At 46.3% G+C, this 27,177-nt stretch overlaps 1 long non-coding RNA gene and 2 pseudogenes across 2 annotated transcripts; 1 reads left to right on the top strand and 2 right to left on the bottom strand.

Annotated features, from left to right (window-relative positions):
- Positions 1-27,177, bottom strand: part of LOC136513299 (uncharacterized) — a 218,825-nt pseudogene that overhangs the window by 160,071 nt on the left and 31,577 nt on the right.
- Positions 10,372-12,232, top strand: LOC136514336 (uncharacterized). Of its 2 annotated transcripts, none has more exons than XR_010773618.1 (4): positions 10,372-10,577; positions 11,018-11,087; positions 11,292-11,376; positions 11,959-12,232. It is a non-coding gene; the product is annotated as an uncharacterized lncRNA (long non-coding RNA). The 2 variants fall into 2 exon arrangements; XR_010773617.1 differs by having other exon boundaries at positions 11,292-11,652.
- LOC136514293 (putative disease resistance RPP13-like protein 3) lies at positions 19,160-27,064 on the bottom strand (annotated as a pseudogene).

Here is a 27,177-nt window from a genome sequence, read left to right as displayed (position 1 = left end):
GCCGAGGCGCGAAATGAATCGGCTGAGGGCGGTGAGGCACCCTATGATCCGCTGAACCCCCTTTATGTTCTGGATCGGGCCCATCCTTGTGATGGCTGAGATTTTCTCCAGGTTGGCTTCGATGCCACGCTTGGAGACAATGAAGCCAAGCAGCATGCCCCTCGGGACCCCGAAAACACACTTTTTGGGATTGAGTTTGATGCCATTTGCCCGTAGTTTCACAAAGGTTTGTTTAAGGTTGGCGACAAGGTGGTCAGCCCGCTTGGACTTAACTACGATGTCGTCGACGTAGGCCTCAACGGTCCACCCGATGAGGTCCCCGAAGCAGTTGAGCATACAGCATTGGTAAGTTGCCCCAGCGTTCTTCAGACCGAACGGCATTAAAATGTAGCAGAACGATCCGAAGGGGGTGATAAAAGACGTCGCAAGCTGGTCGGACTCTTTCATCACGATCTGGTGATAGCCGGAGTATGCGTCAAGAAAGTAGAGGGTTTCGCACCCTGAGGTAGAATCGACTATTTGGTCTATGCATGGCAAAGGAAACGGGTCCTTCGGGCATGCCTTGTTGAGGCCCGTGTCATCGACACACATCCTCCATTTCCCGTTCTTCTTTCACACAAGAACCAGATTTGCTAACCACTCTGGGTGGTGAACTTCCCTGATGAACCCAGCGGCCAATAGTTTTGCTATCTCTTCACCGATGGCCCTGCGCTTTTCCTCGTCGAAGCGGTGCAGGCGTTGCTTCACCGGCTTGGAGCCTGGGTGGATTTTCAAGGTATGCTCGGCGACCTCCCTCGGGATGCCTAGCATATCCGAGGGTTTCCACGCAAAGATGTCTTTGTTATCGCGGAGGAAGTCGACGAGCGCACTTTCCTATTCGGAGGAGAGCGCTGTACCAATGCGTACCCTTTTAGCCTCAGAGCTACTGGGGTCCACGAGGACCTCCTTGGACCCTTCCGCCGATTCGAACGACCCGGTTGATTTCTTGGCATCTGGCATTTTTTCGGCAACCTCCTCCCTGAGGGTGGCCAGTTCCTTGGAGGCGACGACTGCGGAGGCATGACCGTAGCATTCGACTTTGCACTCGTAAGCGTGCTGGAAGGAGGTGCCAACGGTGATGACCCCATGGGGACCCAGCATCTTCATCTTAAGGTATGTATAGTTGGGGATGGCCATGAACTTCGCGTAACACGGTCATCCCAGGATGGCGTGGAAAGTTCTCGGGAACCCCACTACATCGAAGGTGAGGGTCTTAGTCCTGTAATTGGACTGATAACTGAAAGTGACGGGCAGATCGATCTTCCCCAGTGGCACAGCCTGCCTACTAGGCACGACGCCATGGAAAGGTGCTCGGATGGGGCGGAGGTTCGTTCGGTCGATGCCCATCTCGTCGAGCATCTTGGCGTACATGATGTTGAGGCCGCTGCCTCCGTCCATCAGTACTTTCGTGAGTTGCTTTGGGCCGACGATCGGATCAACAACAAGCGGGTACCTTCCCGGGTGTGGGATGGCATCCGGATGGTCGGTCCGGTCGAAGGTTATGGCGGATTCTGACCACCGGAGGAAGGCAGGCGTGGCCGGTCTAGCCGTATAGACCTCGCGGCACGTGACCTTCTGGCGGCGTTTGGAGTCATAGGCCGCTGATCCTCCGAAGATCATGAGGGCACCGTTTGGCGTTGGGAAGGCGTCGTCCTTCTCCTCAGCGTCGTCTATGCTAGGGGCAGGTTCCTTCCCCTGCTCCCCTTTGTTGAGGCCTCCGGACAAGTATTTGCGCATGAGGCCACATTCCTTGTATAGATGCTTGGCCGGGAAAGCATGGTTTGGGCATGGCCCCTCGAGCATTTTCTCAAAGTGGTTCGAAGTGCCCTCCGTAGGCTTCCGACCACCTTTGTAGTCGGCAGCGGCCACGAGCGAGTTGTTGCGCCGTTGCATCTTATTCTTTCTTTTGGCGGGACGGTTGGAGGTGCCTTCGCCGGCGTCCTCGTCCCGCCTCGCCTTGCCGTCGGAACGGTCGAAGATGGCTCCGACCGCCTCTTCTCCTGAGGCATGGCTGGTGGCGATGTCCAGGAGTTCCTTGGTGGTCCGCGGGCCCCTACGCCCCAGCTTGTGAACCAAAGACTCGCAGGTTGTCCCGGATAGAAAGGCTCCTATCACGTCGGCGTCGACGACGTTAGGGAGCTCGTTGCACTGCTAGGAGAAGCGTCGGATGTACCCGCGGAGGGTTTCATCGGCTTTCTAGCGGCAGTTCTTGAGGTCCCATGGGTTTCTAGGGCGTTTGTACGTGCCCTGGAAGTTCCCCACAAAGATCTCAATCAGATCCGCCCAACTTTGAATAGCGTTGGACGGTAGGTGCTCCAACCACGTTCATGCCGAATCGGCCAAGAATAGCGGGAGATTGCGAATAATGAAATTGTCATCACTCGCACCACCAGCTTGACAGGCAAGCCGATAGTGGTGGGCGGTAGGTGCTCCAACCACTCGCACCAAAGCCCGGGGTTTGTTTCCCCAGAATATTTAGGGATATTGGTGGGCGGTCGGTACCTTGGTGGGAAAGCAGCATTAAGGATGTTTCCGCCGAAGGCCTGAGGGCCTGGTAGGCCAGGGCTCGGGCTCCGATCCTTGCCGCTGTCGTAGCGTCCGCTGAGGCGAGGATGATAGCCGCGGCGGGCTCCTTCCCTTGCATCATCGTGGGTGCGCCTGCGGGCGTCGATGGTGCTGCGTACGTCGCGGTTGTGGCCGAGGCGTTGATGTACCGGGACAGCGGTGTGTAGCCTGCTGCCTGGCGGTGTCTGGTGAACAGACGCGTCCTTGGCGGGGCGCACCGAGGGCATGCGCTGGCTGGCGTCGGGCTCGCGTCATTGAGACAACGAGGTTTCTGGCTGCTGCGCCGCCGCACACTCGAGCAACGTGCGAATCTCTCGGTGGGCTCAGCGATCATCGGACGTCACGGCCTCTGGAAGGCCGTGCAGCAAGGCCATCGTAGCGGCGATGTTCTGGCTCGCCTGAGTGAAGTGAGGGAGGGTCCCGTCATCGGTGAGGATCCTCTGGTGTATGGTGCGGGCCGTGGCACGCGCGCGCCCACCATTTTCGTGGCGTTCGATCTCGCGATTGATGTCCGCGTACTCCCGCACGAGCCCTTGTCCGGCCTCATCGATCTCCCACTTCTGGGCTCTTAGCTGCTCCATCCTCAAGCAAGATGGGGCTGCTGCCTCCTCTCCGGACCTGCCGTCAGGGTTGCTCGTTGGGGTAGCCTCCTCCCCGGAGATGCTTTCGACGTGCCCCTCGGGGGTTCGCGCCATGAAGCATTCCTGGGAAGGGTGATGGCTCCCCCTGCTAGAGTCAGAGCTGGAGGACGATTCTGGCTCCTCTGTGAGGAGCCTATGGAGAGTCTCCGTGTCATGTTCAATTCCCCCATGAACTCGCTGTTCATGGGCGGTTGAACCATGCGTAATGCCAGGAGGTGGCCAGCGGTTGCCGCAGCGTTGCGGAGGCCGAACGGAAACGCTGTCGGGGCACTCCGTACATCGCGCTCTGGAGGGAGGGTGATGCGGTGCGGGGCCTCCCTAGACAACTAGGGTCCAAGGGTGATGCCGGGCTAGCCCTCAAGCCTCCGGTGGCTGAAGTTGACGGGAGGGAGAGACTAGACGGCCGCGTGGGCCAGCGCCAGCTCTCCTCCCAGCGTGACATTGAAATACAGGTCACCGAAATGCACGTGTGCACCCAGGACCCAGCTGATTGCGTGGTTAGCCATCCGAGGCCTGATTTGGAACGCGCAGAGTCCCCTACCTGGCGCGCCAACTATCGGTGTTTCGAATAAGCACCGGCAAGTAAATTTATATTTATGCACGTTAGGCCTGGATGGTGCGCTAAAGGATACGAGATTTATACTGGTTTGGGCTGAATGTCCCTACGTCCAGTCTATTGCTGCTCATGTTATTTGCACCGAAAATGGTTCGTAGTAGGGGGTACAAACGGTCGAGAGAGGGACTGGTGCCAGGTCTCTGATGGAAGGGTCGAAAGGATGTCAAGAGCCTAATAGCAGCTTGACTGTGTATGATGTGTGTTGTGTTGTCCGTCAAAAGTCGGTCCCTCTAGTGGGGAGCCCTGCCCTCCCTTTTATAGACCAAGGGGGAGCAGGGGCTACAGATGGGAGAAAGAAGAAAATACCAAGGGCATAGAAGGTGCTTAGAAGGAGCTGGGTCTTCCTTTTTTGCCGCGCCTGCCATGTATAACATGGCAGTCCGTGTCAGAAGCGGTGTGCTTGTTGATCTTCGTAGGCCATGCCCTGGCCTCTTTTAGCAAGTGGGTGCATCCCATCCCGCTCCTGCGGGCGGTGTGTCGGACAGGGTTGTTGATCTCCGACCCCGTGGGGAGCGGATGGCGCGGCGACTGCTCGTTTGTCACTGTAGGAGATGGGAGTCCCCGCTTGGAACATAGTGGTTGTCGTATGTCCGTGTCGGGTTCTTCGCCCGGAGGCTGAAGGCGGCACTTACAACACTATAGGGCAAAGAGCACGCGCCCGCAACACTATTCAGGCTCTGCTACGCCTGGAAGGGTCTAAGCGCCCATCCCGTCGCGCCCTGATGGTACTTTCCTACAGGGGTGCAGGGTATGGTCCTTGATGCCGCGGTTGACCCGAATGTCTTGTCTCACCCTGTACCTATCATCATGAGGGAGCGGGGAGTGGTTGTCAGGCGAGGCGGAGCCAGTCTTTTATCCGTCGGGTGAGGCGGAGTCTAGCCCTTAGCCCTCGGGCAAGGCGGAGCTGACCCACGGGCGTCGGCGAGGCGGAGCTAGCCCACGGGCGTCGGGCAAGGCGGAGTCTAGCCCTTAGCCCTCGGGCGAGGCGGAGCTGGCCCATGAGCGTCGGGCGAGGCGGAGTCTAGCCCTTAGCCCTCGGGAGAGGCGGAGCTGGCCCACGGGCGTCGGGCAAGGCAGAGTCTAGCCCTTAGCCCTCGGGCGAGGCAGAGCTGACCCACGGGCGTCGGGCGAGGCGGAGTTTAGCCCTTAGCCCTCGGGCGAGGCGGAGCTAGCCCACGGGCGTCGGGCGAGGCGGAACCAAACTCCCGTCATTCGGGCAAGAAGCGCAGTAGTGCCCTTGTCCGTTCGGGAGTTTTTAACGTTCGATGGTTATTAGTTCCACCTCCTTGTGTACCCCGGTATTAGGTCCCCGACACTTATGATCATGTGGGAACTGGAGCTAAGCATAACTGAGCAATTCAGGCTTTAATATTAAAACTTAGTCTACTAAAAATTGCTTATCGCAGTTCAGCCGTATCAAGCCTTTTGAGCTTTCATTCGCCCATGTTATATTTGTTGAGTACGACATGTGCTCACCCTTGCTATTCCCCACACACCCCAACCTCTAGCAAAATTTACTTAGAAGATTGATGAAGACATGGAGGCTCCCAGAAGATTGATAGGAGTGCTAGGCATATGTTACCCCCAGTTAGTCGGCCCTGTGAAGAATGGAGCATGAAGATTTGTTACCGTTCCACGATACTCTGATGTAAGTGTTAATATAACTACGTATACGTTATTTAATAACATTATTTCTGATACTATTCAAATTGTTGTCGTATGTGTGGACTTTTTGGGCACACATATGGCGAGCCTGGTTTTGTTCTTTGAAACTGGATGTGACAGTCCGGGTCCAGGGCATGGTCCGACGGTCGGTTCAGGGGGCCAATGGATAGTGGAGCCTTGGGGGCTCTATTTAAGCCAATTGGCTGGCTGTAGCTCACTCTATTGGACATTTTGATCATTAATACATCCTTGTGAGCTGAAGCAAACCTCTCCCACTCATCTCCTTGTTTGATTGTGCATCCAAAGTGAGATTGAGTGATTCCAAGTGCATTTGCTTGAGTGATTGCATCTAGTGGCATTTGTGGATCGTTGTTGCTACGGTTTTCTTGTTACTCTTTATGGTTGCCGCCACCTAGATAGCTTGGAGCAGCGGAGGAGTGTTGGCATTAGTTGGTGATTGTTCGTGGCCACACTCGGTATTCTTGTGAGAGGTTCTTGTGCTTATTCCCCAACGGAGCGCCAAAAGCAACTCTAGTAAGTTGCTCGTGACGTTGAGTGCCCTAATTTGTGTTGGCTCTTATGGTGCCCAAGTGTTGGGCTAGGCGTGGTGCCTATTAGCGCGTGAACCACCAAGTGAATAGGCCATCACAACGGGGACTAGATTGCCGGCAAGCAATTAAATCTTGGGATAAATCTTGGTGTCATCATTGGTGTTCATATTGATTGATTGATCACTTGCCCAGTTTGGTATTCCACACTATCACTCTCGCATTCCATTCTTGATATACTTGTGTAGTGATAGTGATAACTTGTGTAGCTAGTAGAATAGTGAAGTAATTAGTTGTAGCTAGTTGTTTCTTTTTTTTTAAACTTGTAGCTAGTTGTTTCTAGTTGCTCATATCTTGCTAGCTCATTAGTTGAGTAGTGACATAGCTCCTTTGTGTGACATAGAGATCATAGCCATTAGTTTTGGGTAGGTGGCTTGCAACACTTTAGTAGAGCTAGAGCAAAATGCATTATCGTCATTTAGTTGTCTAACACATTGCTCTAGTGTTTTGTAGAAAATTTTATTAGGCTATTCACCCCCTCTAGCCATTTAGGACCTTTCAATAAGTAAAAGATGAGGGGACATATAGTCTTAAATGAGAGCGTACTATTTTACAATGGCTTCACTAGTGCATTTCCAGTTAGAACCATATACAATGTGTTTTGCCAATACTGTGAGATTCTTGCAAACAGGGGATGACAGATTCACGTCTAATACTCACCTCATCAATGTAGGTATCGTAGATTTGAATTGAGGAGTCCTCCCTTCCAATAGCTATGATGTTATTATCTTGCGGGTTGAATGCAAGGTAAGTTGTAGCTGGTGGAGATGGCATGAAAGTAGTCATGACCTATGAGAGATTCCACAAAATCAGTGAAGCCAATGAAAGGCCATGGTGTAACTACGAAACAAATTTAAAAAATATTTTACGGAAGTAGTCATGTACTCATGCGTAAGAGATCTGTGATGGAATTAACTACTTAATGTTATACACAACTGAAGAAGACATACCTTGAATGTGTTCATGTTGAACAATGGGATTTTGCCACTGGAAGCAGAAATTAGATAGCTGCCATTATTTGATATTGCAGTGCAGGCTGTTGCTTCTTCAGGTTTGTTGCCATCAGTAGTGTCTGTCATTAGAAAGACATTTTTTGGTTGCCGTAATACAGGTGGAACAGATTTGGACAACTAACAAAAAGTAGTAATGGACGGTTTTTAGAAAACAACCAAACAGAACTGTAGTGTTGAAATCAACTAAGGCAGTTGTCTGTCTAACCTTGCCACGTGGATTCTTGTCACTATGCTCCCATTTCCACACCTTATGAACAGCATTGGAGCTGAGAGCCAAAAAGTGTCATGCCGTTATTTGTGTACAGCAAGCGGGTAACCTATGAAGAAAACAAATAAAACACAATGCTTATCAGAATTTTCTACTGCTCTGAATATGACCATATAATACTTTTAAATTCAACTGATCCGTTTGGTGTGTGCTGTGTCACAAAAATCATAACCACATCAAATATCAACATCAATGGATACTGCTGTGTGATATTTCTCGCATTAAACAGAAGATGTACATGCAAACGTTGTTGAACATACTTTGCTTGAAGAAGATGCTGTCGGATCTAACGTACGAAGTATTTGAATATGTGCTGAGACAACTATGTCCGCCAACTTCCAGGCCTTGGTTACTAACTTAGGGGCTCTGCTCATTTCCATAGATGCCTACATTTGTTCGATACAGTTTGGAAATAAATATATTGAACTGCAAGGAAGACAAAAAAAGCTGTTGCGCACTCAACTGGCAACTCATGAGTTCCCTGTCATCATAGGAACCGAATATACAGATGGGCCCTATACACATTCCAAAACTAACTTCTTTTCCTTACATTTTTAAGGTCCTTCGGTTTCAGTAGTTAGGCATCACACTACATAATGTTAATTTGTGGTATTTTTCTGTATGTCAAAGTCCGGGTTACGTAGTATATGGGCTCTTGGGCAGTTGTGATCATGGAGATCAAATCATCTTGAATGAATCTGGCGTGAGCCACGCAACGCGACCGACCGGTTGGCAGACTATGGTTTTGGTGAGACAACTCCTATGATGAAAAATCCAAACTACCTTCCTTTTTTTTCTTTTTGGCATTTCGTTAAACATTTTTGCTATTTTTATGAAATTTATCAGTTCATATTTGATCAGAGGTCTTGCCTACTAGGGGTTACACTACGGGAGAGGCAAAATTCCCCGAGTGTCGCTGGCTTCCCCGAGTGCCAAAAATCGGGCACTCGGGAAAGAGAATCTTCCCCGAGTGTTGCACTCGGTGAAGAATTGCACTCGGGGAAGAGAGGCTTTCCCGAGTGCCGCAGAGATCCTGGCACTCGGTAAAGAGCAGCACTCGGCAAAGGCCCTCTTCCCCGAGTGCAACACTCGGGAAAGATCGGCACTCGGCAAAGAAACATGTTACTTGACGGTCCACCCCGCCCACGCCGTTAAAACTTTTTTAAAAAAAATTCTTCCCCGAGTGCCTTCCCTGGCACTCGGGGAAGAGGCCCTTTCCCGAGTGCCAGAACAGGGCACTCGGGAAAGAGGCTGCCTTCCCCGAGTGCCCTGTCCTGGCACTCGGGAAATGGCCTCTTCCCCGAGTGCCAGGGAAGGCACTCGGGGAAGAATTTTTGTTTTTTTTTGTTTTTTTTTGCCTCATTTTTTTGTGAGGCCTTCCCACATTATTTAAAACTCCCTGTTCAAATTTGGGACAATTTTGACTTTTTTTGTTATATTTCGTTAGTTTTTTTCGTTTCGTTGAATTTTTTTTGCATACTTCGAATTTGAACTGCAGGTGCATGAAATAATAGAATTTGATGATTCAAAAAATTATATTAATGATATTTGGTGTATGTTGAGGCCTTATCCAGGAACTCGCATGAAATGTCGAGCATCTTGTTGACGTAACATGACGAATAACTTGCGGGAAAAGTGTTTTTAAATTATATAAAATCCGAACGAAGTCCGAAATCACGAAACTTGTCTGAGCGTCGTGTTATCGCATGTAGAGGCTATGATAAAAAATCAAGAAGGTTTTGAGCAAGTTGCGACGTCGGAAGCCTAAAACCCAGACATCTCCGCATGCCTCTACAAGTGATCACATGCGGAGATGTCTGGGTTTTAGGTATCCGACGTCGTAACTTGCTCGAAACCTTCTCAATTTTTTATCATAGCCTCTACATGCGATAACATGACGCCCAGACAAGTTTTGTGATTTTCGAACTTCGTTCGGATTTTATATAATTTAAATACACTTTTCCCGCAAGTTGTTCGTCATGTTACGTCAACAAGATGCTCGAAATTTCATGCGAGTTCCTGGATAAGGCCTCAACATACACCAAATATCATTAATATAATTTTTTGAATCATCAAATTCTATTATTTCATGCACCTGCCATTCAAATTTGAAGTATGCAAAAAAATTCAACGAAACGAAAAAAACTAACGAAATATAAAAAAAAAGTTAAAATTGTCCCAAATTTGAACAGGGAGTTTTAAATAATGTGGGAAGGCCTCACAAAAAAAAATTAGGCAGAAAAAAACAAAAAAAACAAAATTTCTTTCCTGAGTGCCTTCCCTGGCACTCGGGGAAGAGGCCCTTTCCCGAGTGCTAGAAAAGGGCACTCGGGGAAGACTTAAAAAAAAAAAGGGCCCAACAGGCCTTATCTAAACCTAACAGGCCACCCACCCGGCCACCCCACACTCGCACGCCGCCCGCCGCAGCTCGCCCCCCGCGCCGGGCGCCGCGCGCCCCCGCAGCCCCCGCCGCCGCCGCAGCTAGTCCCCCGCGCCGCGCGCCCACGCAGCCCCCGCAGGCCGCCGGCGCGCCCCCGCAGCCCGAGACGGCGGCGCGGCCCCGCCGGCGCGCCCTGTCCCTGCGCGTCGGGGCCTGTCCGGCCGGCGCACCCCCTCCCCGGCCCCTGCGGCCGGCCCCAAGGCAAGCCGCCTGGCGCTCCCAGCCCCGGCCCGGCCCGTCCAGCTCAGTCCAGCTCAGGCGGTGCGGCGGCGCGGGGAGCGACACACACCCAGCTCAGCGGCGGGGGGGGGCGCACCTCGGCTCAGCGGTGCGGCGGCGTGGCGGCAGGGGCGCCCCCTGGCTCGACGCGGCGTTGCGGGGCGAGCCGCCCCTAGGCCGGCGGTGCGGGGCGAGCGCGTCCCCCGGAGCGGCGGCGCAGGTGGGCGCGGGCTTGGACGTCGGTCGGCGCGATGGGGTGCTCCGACGTGTGCTTCACCGACTCCGGTCCGGGCTTCTTCTACCTCATGCTTCCCTCTCCTCTCCAGCCTCTCTCTCTCTCACCGACTTCCCTTTTCTCTGTGCTCCACCGTGTGCTCCGGTAACTCCACGACCAGATCGGGTGCCTCCATGACTGGATTTGTCCTCCCCACCATTGGAGCGTCCGGATCCAGTGCCCCCGCGGCTGGATCCGTCCATCCCCTCACCGGATATCTTTGTACTGGGTAAGCTCTCACTGATGGACATGTATTTTTTCCACGTATGTGCAATACTGTGTTAGCCTTGTTTTTTTTCGTTGGAGCACCACTATGTTTGTCCCATGTATAAAGCTGAAACTTCTACACGTAAGGTTCTCAATTTATTATGTAAAAGTAGTGCACAATAAATCATAGGTCTGGTACCGTGTATAATTTCTATTTCTACATAGCTACTTACTAATGTCAGATTACTACAAGTAATGTCTGTTCAGGGTTTATTGATGCCTTGGACATGCTCTTTTTGTTACTGCATTGCTAGATTGAAGTTTGAGAGCACAAAAGTGCCTCCAGGATTGATTTTTCTATAATATCCATCTACCATTTTTTTTGCCATCCTATTAGTGTTTGAAAATTTTAGTTGTTTCTATTTTTCTATCCTATTGATTCGATTTTTATGTTATGCCCAGGTGTACAGTGATGCTGAAGCAAAGACAATTAATTTTCTCCATGTTGGGAACCTGGTGAAGGCTTATCAAGGTGATTACACTCTTAGTTCAATGCTTTTGAAAATGCTATGATCAGATGCACAACTACTGATGCTGAAGGTGCCATATCAGGCTAGGAATCTCTCATCGTAGATGTTTGTCCCACTCTAGAGGCAGGACCATTTTACAACATGTGCATTTCTAAGGCTACCAGATAATAGAGCAATTGAGCATTCACAATATTCTGATTTTGCAGAGATGGACCACTACGGTGCGAAAAATACCTGCACTTTTCTCCTTGCATCGCCACCTTCATCTAATTATTGCTGGAGTTCAATCATGTGAGTAAAATACCTGATTCTTCTGTGCACCTGTGAGTACATTTGTGCAGGACAATAGTTGTTCATGTGTCATCTTTAGTTAATCTCAGTTCTGAACCTGAGACTATGATCCTTATCTGAAACTTTGCAGTGACATGTTCTATCTCTGTTCATTTTGGTCCTTGTCTGTGTGACTCTGTGCATATTCTATCTTTGTCCATTTTCTCAACCCTTGTATGCAGTGTGAATCTGCAGAGGTGCTGCTTGTGTTTTAAAGATGCTCAAGTGTTCATAAAGGTCACATTACTTACATCTTGGATGGACTCTTTGATTAATTTTGGCGATTTCAAGTTACTGTTGAATTATCTTATCTTGTTTGCACTTGCTGAACACTAGGATAATATACAGCTGTAGTCAGTATTATAGATCGAGGATTCAAGAGTTGAGGCGTGTTCTTCTCTACATATAAGCAAAATTTATAGTCAAAATGAAATATTTCAAACCTAGTTACATTCTGATCTGAAAAATCACAATGTTTCAGTCAGTAGGCAAACATAGTACTTAGTCAGTAGGCATGCTGACAATGAATTTTGGCATTTCCAGGCAGGCTGACAGTGCTTGAAGGCACTGGTGATTTGCGGCAATCATGTGATCTACCTTTTTTTGTGAGGATGTGAACTACCTAAGGGTGCGTGTCTGCAAACTCTTTGTTCAAGAATACTTCTAGTAGTTGGTCATCTTATTACTCGATTGGCAAACAGCTATATTGGATAAAATGTTGGTTGATTATTTCAGAGAAGGTAGGGATCAATGAAAGTAAAAAAAGAACAATGCTAATATCATATATAAAGAACAATGCTATTTCCCTTGAGCTAGCTTCCTGGGTTGTCGGCCTTCGTGCCGATGTTTTTCTTGCAGGTTTTGGAAACCTCCCCGTGCAGGGGAGGTGCTACCGAAATTTTCAACTTTTCTTTAAACTCCTTACATTTTTATCTTGTCACTCACGTGCAATCTCTTCTCTTTTTTGCAGCATAATTCGGGGGCGGCGTCGAACCATGTCGGAGGGTCGCCGGCATCGGACGTCGGGCCATCCCCACCTGGACACTCGCCGGGATCGCACCCTGGGGCGTCCCAACCCTCATAGTCGCCGTGAGCTGCCTGCGGAATCGTTTTTATGTATTGAACTTGTGAACTTGGAATAGTGTGTACTTTTGAACGTGTGGTTTGTAATATATTGTGGATTTTGGACAAATTTGGTCGTTTGTGATATATAAATGTGGTTTGTGACATATTGGTGTTGATTTGTGGTTTGTGATATATATATATATATATATATATATACATATATATATATATATATATGCTTTGTTGTTTACATGGAAAAGCAAAAAACAAAAAAAAAGAATTTTAGAGGTGGCTTCCCCAAGTGCCTGTGCTGTGGCACTCGGGGAAGAGGGATTTAAAAAAAAAACAAATTTCTTCCCCGAGTGCCTGAACTGCGGCACTCGACAAAGAGTATTTAAAAAAAAATTCAAAAATCTTTCCCGAGTGTTGCACTCGGGGAAGAAAATCAAAAAAAAAAAAAAGAAAACGACGTCGGCCAACGGCGTCAAGTCTTCCCCGAGTGCCAGCACGGCACTGGGCAAAGCCTTCCCCGAGTGCACGATTTTTGACACTCGGGGAAGGCGACTTTTCCGTGAGAGGATTAGCCGGAGGCTCTTCCCCGAGTGCAACTGGGCCTTCCCCGAGTGCAACTGGCACTCGGGGAAGCCAGCAGTTCCTGTAGTGTTAATGGCGTCCACAATCGGGAGGAAAAACAATAAAGAAGGAGGCTTATCACCTACTTAACCACTGTGGAAGTAGAAAGAAGGTGGGTAGTAGTATCACCTAATTAAGTTCCATTATCTAAAAAGTAGTAAGCTTAAGACCCTGCAATAGCCATTAGAAAATTATATCTGTAGGCCATGGAGACATGCATGCACAGCCACACTACAATACATGCATACAAAGCGGGGATAAGATAAATGGGATTTTTTAAATTTTTTATGGGCCTGCCCTTGATACATGCTTTTGGTATGTACACATTGTGAGATTTATGGTAACTATTACAGTCCACTCTTACTTACTACTCACTCTATTCTAAACTATAAGATGTTTTGGCTTTTCGGATGTATAGATTTTGCATTTTGATATATACTATATCTAGATGCATAGCTAAAACAATTTATTTAGAAAGAGACAAAACGTCTTATAATTTGAAACGGACGGAGAAATACTTACTGTTTAGATAATATACATATCCATAATACTGTTCCTAGTAGGGGGATCGAGTACCTACCTTTAGTCTTCTACTACTTGAACCAACGTAGGTAGATAAACAGTTTTTTTGTGACCATTATAAAGACAGGATAGATAGGAAGCAATAGTTAATCAGAGCTAGCTACACTACCGGAGACCGGCTCTTTGCCAAGTGCCAAGTGGATTGCCGAGTGTTTTTTTTCGGGCACTCGGCAAAGAGCTTCTTTGCCGAGTGCAGAAAAAAAACACTCGGCTAAGAAGCTCTTTGCCGAGTGTTTTTTTTTACACTCGACAAAGAAGCTTCTTTGCCGAGTGTTTTTTTTTGACACTCGGCAAAGAAGCTCTTTGACGAGTGTTTTTTTTACACTAGACAAAGAAAATTTCAAAGCACATTTTGAAGCAGTAAATTAATTCAAATGAAAAAGTTTTCAACTACAAAGTTGTATAACTCATCAAGATGTACAATGTTTGTTTTGGTATTTTCTTCATATGACAAAGTGAAAGTAAATTTGTTCACAAATCTAACATATCTCTCTTGTAGTTTATGAAACAACAAGAGAGATATATAAGATTTGTGAACAATGTTAGAACGACCTTGTCGGATGAACAGATGACCAAACAACCAAAATAAACTTTGTAGATCTCGAAAAGTTAAGAAACTCTGTAATTGGCAACTTTTTTATTTGAAATCATCTTGTCGTGCAAAACTGTGTTTGAATTTCAAAAATTTAAAATTCGAACTTTTCAAACGACCTCGGATGGAAAAACAACCAAAATAAACTCTGTAGATCTCGAAAAGTTATGAAACATTGTAGTTGGCAACTTTTTGATTTGAAATCATCTTGTCATGCAAAACTGCGTTTGAATTTCAAAATTTTGAAATTCAAATTTTGTAATGAAACTTTGTAGTTTACAACTTTTTTATTTGAATTCGTTTAGGGCCTCAAACAAGTAATTTACACTCGGTTTAGTATAATATGTGGGGAACCAAAACGGAATCTAGACATAGGTGGCAGTGTGGTGTAGTGGTTAGAGCAGGGGACGCGCGAGGGAGAGGTCGCCGGTTCGAATCCCGCCGGGCTCGTAGCTGCGAATTTTACACGAAAAATGCCGGAGATGGACAAGAAAAATGCAGGAGATGGGCGGGCACTGGCCGGTGGGGGCCTCCACCGATTAAAAAAAATTCCCATTTTTTCGGTTCCAACTTTGCCGAGTGTTGCCGAGTGCCCGACAAAAGACACTCGGCAAAGACGCCTTTGCCAGCCCATTTTTTGCTGAGTGGCCTTTGCCAAGTGCAGCACTCGGCAAAGCTTTTGCCGAGTGCAAATTGGACTTTGTCGAGTGCCCCTGGCACTCGGCAAAGCCACTGAGTCCGGTAGTGCTAGTAGCATTTGAAAGCAAGTTCAAATGTGCATGCATGATCAGTTCATCATACCTCTTGGTAGCGTGAGATCATACACTGTGGGTCTACCCTGTTGGTTCGAAGGGTGGGATGTTTTGGATGGACTGCTGCCGCGTGCTCCAACGCAGCCTCTGCTTCCTCCACATCCCAGATACTGGCACCTTCGCAGTTCACCTGGACGTCGACTCCCTGGAGAGAACTTCTTCCGAGGTCCTGGAAGCCAAGCATCTTGTCAAAACCAAGCTGCAGGTTCTTGTCTTTTAGGGATCGCACATGGATATCAAACTCAAGGGATTCAAGACGTGGCATGATAGTATTAGATGATGCTACCCTGCTGCTGTTGCAGTACTTGCTGCCGTGCAGATCAAACCAGATAGATGCACCATCTATCTTTAAGAATCTCAACTTGCGAAAGTAACCAACACCTTCATCAGTACGAATCTTTATGCTAACTACTGACTTGGTGTCACTTTTTGAACACAGTATGAGGCAACTGAGCTCTGGCAACTTGGCAAGGGTTTCCATGTCCTGGTCTTCCACAGGTACCACTAGCAGATCCAGATAGCATAGGTTTGGAGCAAGCGACGAGTTAATCCACGCCGGCAGTCCAGAAAACACAAAGCAGTGCAAACGCAGGACACGGAGATGCCGACAGGAGACCCGTCCTGCATCGCTGCTCACCCAGCCCTTATTTGGAGAGTAGTATACCAAAATTTCAAGTTCCTGGATATTGTGCAGACAACCAAGGTATCAAAGCACTCTCGATGCTCTCACTGATCCTAACATGATGAATAGTAGCCTGGAGCACCCTCAGTTCCCCCAGCAGACCCAGCTCCTTCACAAACTGTTCTTGCAATGACGTCAGCTTACCGATCAAACCTGCCAGCACTCTTGTTCCCTGAGTGGCTCGTAGTCATAGGGAAACAAGTTGCATCAGAAGTCCCACCTCCTCTGGCAGCTCCTTTACCCGGCCCCACTCTTCCGTAAATCCAGTGTTTGCAGAAACCTCAGATATCTTACCTCCCTAGGCAGCTCAGTGATAAGGATACTCCCTACTCCGACGTACCTCAAGTGAAGTAAACTCCCAAGATGATCCAACACATCTTTGCCGCAGTCTATGAAAACAGAACATCCTACCATCCCTACTACACGTAAAAATGGCATTTAACTTTATCCTGTTCATAGTGACATCATTTTGCTGCAATGACTGAAAACATCAAGGATCCATTGCTTTCTTTCTGAATTGTGATGTCCATATAAAGGTAATCGGTACCCATTGCTTTCTTACAGCTTTCTCTATTCACACTAAGGATTTGTACCGCTGAACTCATGCCTCTCCTAGACTGCTCTTGTTCCCCAATGTTATACATTTTCTTAGGCTAGGCTTATCACTTACTTTACTACATATAAAAATGTTTATTCATGGATCACTAGTCTGTTCAATTTGATTGGAAAAGAATAATTAGGTTTTTTTTTTCTATAGAACATTGGGTAGCTCAATCTAGAATAGAACTATTTCATAGGCAAGTATCAGGTCAGTGCACATAATCTGTAACTTGCAAGCACTACAGATGAGTAGGCCACCAACTTTTACAGTAGTATTTAGCTTCTAAAATATTTATCCTTTCATTCATTAGTCGATATATACTTGTTGCGCGTTTTTATTTTGTCGTGCCTTTATGTTTATACGATTCTCATTTGGTCATTTGGAACTTTCCTTGAATTTTTTTCATCTGTTAGTGATTGAAGATATAGTCTGGGTCCTATATTTGAGGTAGTTATCTTTTAGCATATCCTTCACCTAATTCTTCCCATATGATGTTGAAGGATCTGAGTCATGTTTGGAAGACAACCCTCCATCGCAAAATTCAATCATTGTAATGCAATGTTCTTTTTCTGGAAAAAAACAAGTCAGACCACAAATCTACAATACTGGAATATGCCCGAACTATGACATGCTGGTTTTAGGGGTTGCCTCTGGTTAACAACAATCCTCCAGTAGTATGATGGCAACTCCTATTGGGTGCAGTGCATTTAGAGATATAACCAGCACCGGCAAGTTTCTTTTTTCTACTTTTTTATTAACCAGAAGTAGTTTCTTTTAGTTGCTATTTCCTTTAATTAATGCTGAGCCTTGGATTATATTCTGTATGATGCTACAACGTCTCATACCATGCGGGTCTTTTTCCTTCTAAACTATAATTTTTAGTTTACAGTCAACAACAAGTAGAGATCAAGAATGCTTACCTGGGTGAGTTCAAATCATCCTAGGTGCCTGCAGAATGTTTGGATGCAGAGTTTCAGAACTCTGAACTTTCTTAGCTACTCTCGGACACCTTCCCCTTCAAGTTAAATAAACCATTTTATATTGAGCATTGACAAATGAGTACCATTAGAGTAGGTAGTAGGTAGGTAGATTGCATCGAAGATGATCGCAAAGTCTCTTTTGCTGAGGTTCAGCGGTGTCTGCAGACATTATTTTTTATTGGCAAATTCAGTTTGAAAGAGAGTTGGGTGGACTTAATCTTTCTTAGAGAGACTTTGAATTTGTTACATGTCTGATCAACAAATGAGGTGACATCTATATTTTGCACAATTGTAGTTATGAAGTCTATTACCAAAGCTGAATCACAATTTCTCTGAGAAAATGACTGATCCTTCAGTTTAGTGTATGTAACTGTTTAGGAAATCTGGGCTTTAAGCATAAGTAGACATTTTCCTTTGTCTCATTCTTGTATCCCTGGGCTTGAATTGATGCGCTTGACCTTTGCAGGTAAGCCGGTCAAAGGAATGCCCTGAAGCTAAAGATATGCACAAATGGGCATTCATCATGTTGCTTAGCGTGCTGGATCTGGATGGCCATGGGCAACGGGGATAGTGACCACCAGCCAGTGGTGTGTACTGCTTGGTGTGCTGGATGGCCATGGGCATGGGAGTGGCGAGGCAATGGTGCCTTTGGATGCTAGGCCACAAGGGTGCCATGCTAAACTACATGCATATATAGATGTGTGACGAGGACAGGGCATGCCCTGGATGTGAGCAATGATGAGGAGGCATTGATGCAAGTCGATGTGCTATCATGACTGGTGAACTTATCTGAAAATTGTCTTGAAGCAGAAGACAGCTTTGACTTTTGATGCAGTAGACACAATAACACTGCTAGAAGCCTAGAATGGTTTTTCAGATATTGTAATTTATTGATCATCATACTTTAGTAGCAGTAGCACTTACATGTGTTGTGTTTCATTTCACCATATTTACATGAAGTCTACATTTGGAAAAATAATAATAGGCAATGCTTGATTCACCCTTTTTTGCAGAAGCACTTTTAAGTGTTTTGTTTCTTTCACTCGAGGTTTGTGCGCAGTTGGCTTTGTAAAAAATTTGAATAGCGTGCATGTTCTGGTGCAGACAAGCTATGCATAGTCTTCTTACACCCCATGGAGTCTGATGTCCCTGCCAAGCGTGAAAATGGCTATGCAAGACAATTGACATGTTGATTAATATACAAGAGATTTTTTCGAGGACATCTTATCTGCATATGTTATGTTTATTTTCCTTTGCAAATGGATCTAGGTCAAATAAAAAATTTGATGGGATGGATTAATTAGAAATGAAATATAAACAGATTCTTTTTATTGATGATGATTTGACTTCTGCGTTAGACCGTGTATGCCATTATCGTTGTTTGTTTTGCCCGTAGCAACGCACGGGCACGATCCTAGTAACAAAAAATATTTTGTCACTCTCATTTCCCTCTGTATTTTTTCTTTACCAGAATGCTTTTCTCATAATTATTTTAGTAAGTCATGATATGCAAACTAACTCGTTACAAGTGGAGTTAGTATGCATATCGTCATGATATCCAAGGACAATTTTCTCCACTAGTAACGAGTTTTTACAATGCATGTCGAAATCTCACATCATTCACAAAACAAGAGTATTGCAATTGCAATTCAACCTAAGCCAACTTGATTGGAGAATTGGGTAGGCTGATACTCAGCATTGTCCCAAGGTCGTTGTATATAATAAGATAAGAAAATACAATGCCCACTATCCAATTATGTTTTTTGAAAAAAAGAAGAAGACAGATGAGGAGGGAAATGTCTCACCCACTAGCAATGTGCATATTTATTACAAAATAGGGAAGTCCTCAACGACATGAAAACACTAGTCTTAGATATATAGATCTTGAGGAGATCTGACGATGGATGGTGTACACATAACTGGATGGGTGCATAAAAAATCAGTTCCACTTGACTGAATATGTATCTAGCGGCCAAGCCAAAATATTTAACTGAGTCTGCTACTGCTGACATCACGGGATGGACGTTGTTCCGAGGTGACGTCGCTCCCCACTTGTACGTCGTTTGTATCCAACGGCTCCAGCACAAGAACTGCACCATCGCTCATGCCCACTGCAATCTGGTTTGGCTTCCACGGATGTGTAGCGACAACTGTGGGATAGACAGTTTCACCATCCCCGGGAACAAGAGAGGTAACAGAAACAAGACGTTGGTTACCCGAATTGAAACTACCACTCACAAAAAAAATAGGAACTGCTTGAAACTCCACATACCTAGATATTGAAGATGGTATGTAGGCAGAGGGTGTATCCTGCACTTTAACGTAAGAGATTCTGCAGCGAATATTCCAATTGCACCATCACGAAATCCATCATAGACCAACAAACAACCAAGTGAGTATACCGCACTTGAAATTGGGGAAGGGGGTGCATCTCTTGGCAACCACTGCATTGTCAAGTTATGGAAGGTTTAATATCAGTGTGTAATGTGCTTATTATAATGCATCGATACGATTAGGAGCATTGTACAAGCATGATGTAAATCATGTAATATGTTAGTACTCCGACTCAATAGACAAGACTGCATATGATTACTAAGAGATGCAAATATATTGTTATGAAAATGTTGTGAATGACTTACCAAGCACAAGCATTCCAATTGCCAATCATAGATCGCCAACCGACTCTCATGAACTACTAAAAGATGCGTTCCATCATAGTGAAAATGCACCACTGTATCACCAACTAAAGGACCGGAACCATTAGATGGATGTTTGATGTATCTTGATTTCTTCTTCTCCCAACCATAAATGCTCCAAACACATAGCTGCAAATTTCATTTCATTGCAAAAAAACAAGAAAAGAATGATTCAGAAAGAAACAATACTGTATTTTTAGATATTTATACCTTTTAGAAAATGGAGTGTATTTATAGATCTTTATATATTTTAGAAAATGGACTAATGGATGGTATGAAATGCGAGTAACATAATGTCCGGGGGAGCATACCCCGGTTACCCCACAATGCGGCTTATGCCGGAGGAAAGCGCACTTCGTGGCCCAGTAGGCCACGGCCCATCATCCGCGTAGCTCCTCGACCACTCGCTCCACCCGACCACGCAGTTGGGTCGGGATACGAGGCACGACCTCGACCACCCCGGGCCTAGGCTGACCATCAACGGATAAGACCAGGGGAGGTTGGCGCAATCAATGCGCCTGCCACAACGAGATGTGCACGCACCGCACACCCACTCAGACCAAAAGGATGACGACCACCCAATGGACCGTGGGGCCTTAGGATGCATTGACCACCCTTCGGACCGCAGGGTCTTGGGGTGAGGCATCACCCCTCGGACTGCTCTCCCCACCAATTCAAAAGGCCACTTCGTGGCTAGGCAATGTCAGGATAAGGCACGGGAGCGCTCAAACACTTTATGACTCGACGGGCAGGTGTACGGCCACGCTCGCCACAGAGCACGGACCACACGTCCAGGGACTTGACTCCTCGGAACCGGACAAACAAGTTGGCCCCCGACCACCCGTGTGTGGGATGAAGCCTCGCCGCCCCCTTCATGATCAGGAGGGCGGCCGGTCAGTAGAGGACGACAGCCATACACTCAAACTAGCGCACGATGCCCCCCGGGGGCAGTAGGCGCAAGGATGAAGGCCACGACTCGCACTATGCGCCCATGTCCCATAGGACTACAAGAGGACAGCCACGACCCGCACTATGCCGCTATGGCACACCATACCAGCCACGACCCGCACTGTGCCGCTATGGTGCACCATACCTCGACGTGGAGAACAGGAACACGTGACGACATCCAAGCATGCAACAGAAGCTAGGACAAGATGCAGAGGGCCCATGGACCGGGCTCGCCTACTGCCGCCCTCCCCTCGAGCTCTCGACCACTCGGGTCATGGGAACCCTTTCCTTTCAATTGTCACTCGGCCCCCGGAAGCATAAGGGAACCGGGCCTTCATTCTAGCGGACGGAAACAAGGAAACACTCTCTTTGGCTCTGGAGGGATCGATCTATTCTCTCGAGTCCTCTCACTTCTGAACCCACGCTTACGAGCACCCCCATTGTAAGACAACTGAGCACTTGAACCGAGAAACACGAACTCGAACCCCTCTAAGACCGTAGGGCTCCGGCCTGAAACAGTATAATCTCCCCATGTCTTGAGTGCTTCCATCGATTCCTACAGCTGCGCGGCACTCAATTGACTGGTCAGTTCACAAAACACCGACACATAACATTTGACTGTATTTAATTCAGCATCCCTTAAATTTATAAGCAGAAACATAATCGCTAGTCCTAATTTTGATATATATTAGAATTCACACCTGAGCATCAGCACCTGAAGATACAAGCACCTCCATTGATTGCGAAAATGCTAGTCCAGTTATCTTTTTGCGATGACCCATGAGCACAATTTGACCTGTGCAATTCGATTAAGATAAGTTGATATTATGGCACGTCGATGTTAAATATAAGCTAAACAGTAATTAGTACACTAAGCATAATGTTCCACATAGGAAGAATCCATTATCGTTAAAAATTGTCAAATTTTTAAATGTCGAGCTAACAACATAGGTATGGTTTATGAAGGTTTTTTGGGTCATATACCACGAGGTACTTACTACTCTTCATATTGTTGACGGGAGCTACCACAAAGTTGCTATGTAATATGTGTACCTTGTGGTATCTGCTCAAAGCCCGCAAAAAGTACATAATTTGTTATGTCAAAAAGATCATATGTAAAACAACATTTACAATCTCACGATCCTAATACATAAGTAAAACATGAGGGGATATATAGTCTGAAACGAGAGCATATTATTTTACAATGGGTACATTACTGCATTTCCAGTGAGAACCATATATAATGAGTTTTGCCAATACTCTGAGATTCATGGAAATAGGGGATGATAGATTCACATTTAATACTCACTTCGTCTATACAGACATTGTAGATTTGAATTGAAGTGTCCTCCCTTCCAATAGCTATGATGTTATTGTCTAACGGGTACAATGCAAGGAAAGTTGCAGCAGGTGGAGGTGCCATGAAAGTAGTCATGACCTATATATGAGAGATTGCACAAGATCAGTGAAGCAAAAGAAAGGCTATGGTGCAACTACGAAATAAAAATTATTTTTACGGAAGTTGTCATGCATGATTTGTAAGAGAGCAATCATGGAATTAACTACTTATTGTTATAGACAACTGAAGAAGACATACCTTGAATGTCATCATGTTGAACAATGAGACTTTGCCACCAGAAGCAGAAATTAGATACTGGTCATTTTTGGATAGTGCAGTGCAGGCTGTTGCTTCTTTAGGGTCATTGCCATCAATGGTGTCATTTGTCATTGGGATGCCATTTTCCGGTTGCCATAGTACAGGTGGAACAGATTTGGATGACTAACGAAAAGTAATGATGGATGGTTTTTAGAAAACAACAAACAGAACTACAATGTTGAAATCTTAAGCTAGTGGTCTATCTAACCTTGCCACGTGGATTCTTGTCCGTGTGCTCCCATTTCCACAGCTTATGAACAGCATTGGAGCTGAGAGCCAAAAGTCCCACCCCTGCATCATCTGTGTAAAGCAAGCGAACAACCTTCCTAGAAAACAAATAAAGCATAATGCTTATATATCAGAATTATATACTGCTCTGAATATGACCATAACAGTCTTAAATTCTACCGAATTGTTCGGTGTGTGCTATGTCATGAAAATCATAAGCACACGAACAGATACTGATGTGTGATATTCCTTGCATTAATTTAAATGGAAGATGTACATGCAAACGTTGCTGAACATACTTTGCTTGAAGATGCGGTCGGATCTAGCATACGTAGTATTTGAATTTGTCCTGAGACAACGATGTCCGCCAACTTCCAGGCCTTGGTTACAAACTTAGGGGCTTTGCTCATTTCCATACATGCCTACCATTTGTTCGATACGGTTAGCAAATAAATACAAATATATTGAACTGCGAGGAAAAAGAAAAAAAAAGCACGTGCACACTCGGCTGGCCACTCATGAATTCCCTGTCATCATGATAGAAACATGTACAACATACACATTCCAAAACTGAGTGGTTTTCCTTGCATTTCTAATTACGCTCCTTCAGTAGTTAGACACCACAATTTATAATGTTATGAATGAATCTGCCTTGAGCCACGCAAACACGGCCAACTCGGTGACATGCATGCATGGCCACTGTAAACCTACGTGTTTGGATCGGAATCTGAGCTATAGGCAGCAGATCCAGCCATTGGTGTTCAGAATGAATCTGAGCCAAAAACAAACAGGCCCTACATGTATGCAAGCGAGAACAAGGCAATCGGGATATTTTTACGTTAACTATCACGGCCCACCCACCCTTACTTAATACGGAGTAACTATTTATTTAGATAATCTATGTTGCCCTTGCCCGGAATACTGTGTAGGAGAACCCGATTGAGCTAGGACTAATAATAATTCAAAGGAGAGGATGCATGAGATAAACATTCTATTGTGACCATTATACAGATAGAAAGACAGGATAGGTAGGAAGCTAGCAATAGTAAATCAGAGCCAGTGGCATTTGAATTTTGAAAGCAAGTTCAAATGTGCATGCATGATCAGTTCATCATACCGCTTCGTGGAGTGAGATCGTATATTGTGGGTCTACCCTGTTGGTTAGAAGGGTGGGATGTTTTGGATGGACTGCGCGGCCTCCGCTTCCTTCACATCCCAAATACTGGCACCTTCACACTTCACGTGGGCTTTGACTCGCTGGAGCGAACATGTTCCGAGGTTCTGGAAGCCAAGCATCTTGTCAAAACCAAGCTGCAGCTTCTCGTCTTTTTTCACCTGGACACCAAACTCAAGGGATTCAAGACCTGCCGCGCACATCAAACCTGATAAATGAACTGAGTATCTTTAAGAATCTCAACTTGCGGAAGTAGCCAACACCTTCAGCACGAAGCTTTATGCTAGCTAATTTGGTGCCAGTCAAATGCAGTATGAGGCAACTGAGCTCTGGCAACTTGGCAAGGGTTTCCATGTCCTGGTCTTCCACAGCTACTACTAGCAGACACAGATAGCATAGGTTTGGAGCAAGCGACGAGTTAATCCACGCCGGCAGTGCAGAAAACACAAAGCATTCCAAACGCAGGACACGGAGATGCCGACAGGAGACCCGTCCTGCATCGCTGCTCACCCAGCCCTTATTTGGAGAGTAGTATACCAAAATTTCAAGTTCCTGGATATTGTGCAGACAACCAAGGGACTCCAGCAAAGCACTCTCGATGCTCTCACTGATCCTAGCACGAATATGAGCGTGGAGCACCCTCAGTTCCCTCAGTAGACCTAGCTCATTCACAAACTGCGTTGTATCATCTTTTTCACACCATACACACAGCTCTTGCAATGATGTCAGCTTACCGATCAAACCAGCCGGCACTCTTGTCTGGTAACTACATCGTAGGCAAACAAGTTGCGCCAGAAGTCCCACCTCCTCTGGCAGCTCCTTTATCATGCTGTACTGCAAATCCAGTGTTTGCAGAAACCTCAGGTATCTTACCTCCCCAGGCAGCTCAGTGATAAGGATACCCACTACTCTGAGGTACCTCAAGTGAAGTAAACTCCCAAGATGATTCTCCGACAAATCTTTGATGCAGTCTTTGTTGAAAACTGAACATCCTACCATTTCTACTACACGTAAAAATTGGAGGCGTGGACATAATGCACCAAAATTGCACCGACTGGCAAAGATGGATCTCACTCTCTCCACAGCGATATTAGCCAGCTGACCAATGCTGTGCTCTACAACACACTGTAGGGCTAACCTACGAGAAACGCTCCCCTGAAGTTTCTGCCACTCTCCACCATTCAATACAGTGACAAAAAAAATTTCACTTGACAATTGATGCATCAGATCAAAAACCATATCATGAACCGAGCAGGCATCAACGTACCCATGACGTCTTCTCTCCTGTGCCTGGATCATGTTTCTATTTATCAATTCATTAAAGTACCTCTCCCCGAGCTCAAATAATCCTACCCCTGCTGCTGCTGCTTGTTCCTCAAAGATGAAACCTTCAGCTATCCACATCCATATCAATCTATTTTTCTCTATGATACTATCTTCCGGAAATACGCTTACATACAATAAGCAAGCCTTCAGATGTGAAGGCAGATCATAGTAGCTAAAAGACAATATCCTTCTGGTATTATCTACGTCATCATTGCCTTTATACCCAAAACCAATTGAGTTGTAGACCTCAGACCAGTCCTCTCCTGGTTTACTAGCCAACAAACTGGCTATTGTAATGATAGCAAGTGGCACGCCACCACATTTCTTCAAAATTCTTTCACATGTCTCAGCCGAAAGACTATCGAAATACTTCCTTTCACCGTCAACTATTCTTGCGTACAATAATTTTTCAGAGTTATCATGAGAAAGTGGATGTATTTTGTAAGCTTCATCAGCATATGCGGCATCTTCAGAAATGCGTGTAGTGATCACAAGTCTACTTCCACAATTACTTTCTTGCAGAGCACATCTAACTAATTTACAGGTCTTCTTGTCCCATATATCATCATTAACAATCAAACACCTACATATTCACAAGACAGTACAAGAAATGGTAAATAAATATACGAGACATCATTTATAGTTTTTTTATTCATATATCACCATTTCGTTATGTTCCTTTCATCACTTTCCTTTATTAAAATAAATAAGATATAAAGAACTAATAATTGTGCAGCTACATTATCTAAAAGCGGCTATAATTATTTTTTAGCAGTGAGCCAGTGATGAGTAGCAATGATTAATGAATTGGTCATCATATTAGCTCGTACCTCTTTTCCTTGACGAATTCGTTGAGTTTGCCCATGAGCTGATTTTCAACCAAACCAACCAATTTGGGATGAGTGTAAGTTTGCTCATCAAGGGCTATGAGAATGTCTCCAAAGACTTTCTTGATGTCAGGATTCTGACCCACTGGAAAAAAAGCCCGGCACTCGAAGCACGGTTTGAGGTGGTCATAGACAGCTTTGGCAAGAGTGGTCTTGCCTAGCCCTCCAAATCCAACGATAGAGAGGATCTTCATCTTTGTAGTACTAGACAGATCCATGTCGCCATCCCCTAGGGACAGCATATTTATGAGCTCGTCCCTTGGTCCCTCAATGCCAACAAGCACGGTTGCCCTTTTGTATAGATTCAGGATGCGAGGGTCGACTGGTGTTTGCAGCTACAGGGCTGGCGACAATGCTGTCAAGTGTGTACCTGCCTCGCCTTGTTGCCACCTCCTCAAGCTTCTCGTTGATGTCATCTATTAGGCTAGAGATCTTGTGGTGAGCCTTGCTCTTCTTGAACTGCCTGCCCACCCTTTTCCGGAGGCGCTGGAGCATGTGTGGCTCAGTAGCCTCATTAGGGTGTTCAACGCGCACCAGGAATGTGTCGACGATGTCCTCCATATCGTAGGATGCCTCCCTGACTTCACTCGCCCAGAGCCTGACTAGGTCGTCGAGCTGGCCCGGTGGAACATCGCCGATCTTGCGGAGGACGGCGTGCACCACCGTGAGCTCCCGTGAGAGAGACTCGATCTTCTTCTTCACGCCCTTTTGCAGGCCGTACTCCTCCTTGAGCAGCTCACCCAGCTTGGGGAGCAGGCTCCCCATCGCCCCCGCCACCAGCTCCATGCCTGCAATCTCGATGGGTGTCGGTGCCGCCTGCGGACAGCAGCTTGCACTAGTAAGTGAGGCTGATTTTTGTGTTGGAAAAACAAGGTGAAGGTGGGCTTACCCAGATTCAC

This window comes from Miscanthus floridulus, chromosome 16 (assembly GCF_019320115.1).
Source record: "Miscanthus floridulus cultivar M001 chromosome 16, ASM1932011v1, whole genome shotgun sequence".
In the NCBI taxonomy this organism is placed as follows: domain Eukaryota; kingdom Viridiplantae; phylum Streptophyta; class Magnoliopsida; order Poales; family Poaceae; genus Miscanthus; species Miscanthus floridulus.
This window is presented reverse-complemented; position numbering and strand designations above follow the sequence as displayed.